The sequence below is a fragment of the Oncorhynchus kisutch genome, linkage group LG30, assembly GCF_002021735.2.
Source record: "Oncorhynchus kisutch isolate 150728-3 linkage group LG30, Okis_V2, whole genome shotgun sequence".
Lineage (NCBI taxonomy): Eukaryota > Metazoa > Chordata > Actinopteri > Salmoniformes > Salmonidae > Oncorhynchus > Oncorhynchus kisutch.
In genome coordinates this window covers 45,318,597-45,322,689 of record NC_034203.2, presented here as the reverse complement: position 1 = coordinate 45,322,689, position 4,093 = coordinate 45,318,597, and positions in this window count along the sequence as shown.

Sequence of the window (4,093 nt, the reverse complement as noted above, 5' to 3'; positions counted from 1 at the left end):
ACCTGACAGTGAAATGCTGAATACAAACAGGTGTAGTAGACCTTACAGTGAAATGCTGAATACAACAGGTGTAGTAGACCATACAGTGAAATGCTGAATACAATAGGTGTAGTAGACCATACAGTGAAATGCTGAATACAACAGGTGTAGTAGACCTCACAGTGAAATGATGAATACAACAGGTGTAGTAGACCTCACAGTGAAATGATGAATACAACAGGTGTAGTAGACCTCACCGTGAAATGCTGAATACAACAGGTGTAGTAGACCTTACAGTGAAATGCTGAATACAACAGGTGTAGTAGACCTTACAGTGAAATGCTGAATACAACAGGTGTAGTAGACCTTACAGTGAAATGCTGAATACAACAGGTGTAGTAGACCTTACAGTGAAATGCTGAATACAACAGGTGTAGGTAGACCTTACAGTGAAATGCTGAATACAACAGGTGTAGTAGACCTTACAGTGAAATGCTGAATACAACAGGTGTAGTAGACCATACAGTGAAATGCTGAATACAATAGGTGTAGTAGACCATACAGTGAAATGTTGAATACAACAGGTGTAGTAGACCTCACAGTGAAATGATGAATACAACAGGTGTAGTAGACCTCACAGTGAAATGATGAATACAACAGGTGTAGTAGACCTCACCGTGAAATGCTGAATACAACAGGTGTAGTAGACCTTACAGTGAAATGCTGAATACAACAGGTGTAGTAGACCTTACAGTGAAATGCTGAATACAACAGGTGTAGTAGACCTTACAGTGAAAATGCTGAATACAACAGGTGTAGTAGACCTCACAGTGAAATGCTGAATACACAGGTGTAGTAGACCATACAGTGAAATGCTGAATACAACAGGTGTAGGTAGACCTCACAGGGAAATGCTGAATACAACAGGTGTAGTAGACCTGACAGTGAAATGCTGAATACAACAGGTGTAGTAGACCTTACAGTGAAATGCTGAATACAACAGGTGTAGTAGACCATAGAGTGAAATGCTGAATACAATAGGTGTAGTAGACCATACAGTGAAATGCTGAATACAACAGGTGTAGTAGACCTCACAGTGAAATGATGAATACAACAGGTGTAGTAGACCTCACAGTGAAATGATGAATACAACAGGTGTAGTAGACCTCACCGTGAAATGCTGAATACAACAGGTGTAGTAGACCTTACAGTGAAATGCTGAATACAACAGGTGTAGTAGACCTTACAGTGAAATGCTGAATACAACAGGTGTAGTAGACCTTACAGTGAAATGCTGAATACAACAGGTGTAGTAGACCTCACAGTGAAATGCTGAATACAACAGGTGTAGTAGACCATACAGTGAAATGCTGAATACAACAGGTGTAGGTAGACCTCACAGGGAAATGCTGAATACACAGGTGTAGTAGACCTGACAGTGAAATGCTGAATACAACAGGTGTAGTAGACCTTACAGTGAAATGCTGAATACAACAGGTGTAGTAGACCATACAGTGAAATGCCTGAATACAATAGGTGTAGTAGACCATACAGTGAAATGCTGAATACAACGGGTGTAGTAGACCTCACAGTGAATGATGAATACAACAGGTGTAGTAGACCTCACAGTGAAATTATGAATACAACAGGTGTAGTAGACCTCACCGTGAAATGCTGAATACAACAGGTGTAGTAGACCTTACAGTGAAATGCTGAATACAAACAGGTGTAGTAGACCTTACAGTGAAATGCTGAATACAACAGGTGTAGTAGACCTTACAGTGAAATGCTGAATACAACAGGTGTAGTAGACCTTACAGTGAAATGCTGAATACAACAGGTGTAGGTAGACCTTACAGTGAAATGCTGAATACAAAGGTGTAGTAGACCTTACAGGGAAATGCTGAATACAACAGGTGTAGTAGACCTTACAGTGAAATGCTGAATACAACAGGTGTAGTAGACCTCACAGTGAAATGCTGAATACAACAGGTGTAGTAGACCTCACAGTGAAATGCTGAATACAACAGGTGTAGTAGAACCTCACAGTGAAATGCTGAATACAACAGGTGTAGTAGACCTCACAGTGAAATGCTGAATACAACAGGTGTAGTAGACCTCACAGTGAAATGCTGAATACAACAGGTGTAGGTAGACCTTACAGGGAAATGCTGAATACAACATGTGTAGTAGACCTTACAGTGAAATGCTGAATACAACAGGTGTAGTAGACCTTACAGTGAAATGCTGAATACAACAGGTGTAGTAGACCTTACAGTGAAATGCTGAATACAACAGGTGTAGTAGACCTCACAGTGAAATGCTGAATACAACAGGTGTCCGTAGACCTCACAGTGAAATGCTGAATACAAAGGTGTAGTAGACCTCACAGTGAAATGCTGAATACAACAGGTGTAGTAGACCTTACAGTGAAATGCTGATACAACAGGTGTAGTTGACCTTACAGTGAAATGCTGAAATACAACATGTGTAGTAGACCTTACAGTGAAATGCTGAATACAACAGGTGTAGGTAGACCCTCACAGGGAAATGCTGAATACAACAGGTGTGTAGAACTGACAGTGAAATGCTGAATAACAACAGTGTGTAGTAGACCTCACAGTGAAATGCTGAATACAACAGGTGTAGTAGACCATACAGTGAAATGCTGAATACAACAGGTGTTAGGTAGACCTCACAGGGAAATGCTGAATACACAGGTGTAGTAGACCTCACAGTGAAATGCTGAATACAACAGGTGTAGTAGACCTTACAGGGAAATGCTGAATACAACAGGTGTAGGTAGACCCTTACAGGGAAATGCTCGATACACCTTACAGTGAAATGCTGAATACAACAGGTGTAGTAGACCTTACAGTGAAATGCTGAATACAACAGGTGTAGTAGACCTCACAGTGAAATGCTGAATACAACAGGTGTAGTAGACCTTACAGTGAAATGCTGAATACAACAGGTGTAGTAGACCTTACAGTGAAATGCTGAATACAACAGGTGTAGTAGACCTCACAGTGAAATGCTGAATACAACAGGTGTAGTAGACCATACAGTGAAATGCTGAATACAACAGGTGTAGGTAGACCTCACAGGGAAATGCTGAATACAAAGCAGGTGTAGTTAGACCTGACAGTGAAATGCTGAATACAACAGGTGTAGTAGACCTTACAGTGACATGCTTGCGAAATACAAACAGGTGTAGTAGACCATACAGTGAAATGCTGAATACAATAGGTGTAGTAGACCATACAGTGAAATGTTGAATACAACAGGTGTAGTAGACCTCACAGTGAAATGAATGATACAACAGGTGTAGTAGACCTCACAGTGAAATGATGAATACAACAGGTGTAGTAAGACCTCACCGTGAAATGCTGAATACAACAGGTGTAGTAGACCTTACAGTGAAATGCTGAATACAACAGGTGTGTCAGACCTTACAGTGAAATGCTGAATACAACAGGTGTAGTAGAACTTACAGTGAAATGCTGATACAACAGGTGTAGTAGACCTCACAGTGAAATGCTGAATACAACAGGTGTAGTAGACCTTACAGTGAAATGCTGAATACAACAGGTGTAGTAGACCTTACAGTGAAATGCTGAATACAACAGGTGTAGTAGACCTTACAGTGAAATGCTGAATACAACAGGTGTAGGTAGACCTTACAGTGAAATGCTGAATACAACAGGTGTAGTAGACCTTACAGGGAAATGCTGAATACAACAGGTGTAGTAGACCTTACAGTGAAATGCTGAATACAACAGGTGTAGTAGACCTCACAGTGAATGCTGAATACAACAGGTGTAGTAGACCTCACAGTGAAATGCTGAATACAACAGGTGTAGTAGACCTCACAGTGAAATGCTGAATACAACAGGTGTAGTAGACCTCACAGTGAAATGCTGAATACAACAGGTGTAGTAGACCTCACAGTGAAATGCTGAATACAACAGGTGTAGGTAGACCTTACAGGGAATGCTGAATACACATGTGTAGTAGACCTTACAGTGAAATGCTGAATACAACAGGTGTAGTAGACCTTACAGTGAAATGCTGAATACAACAGGTGTAGTAGACCTTACAGTGAAATGCTGAA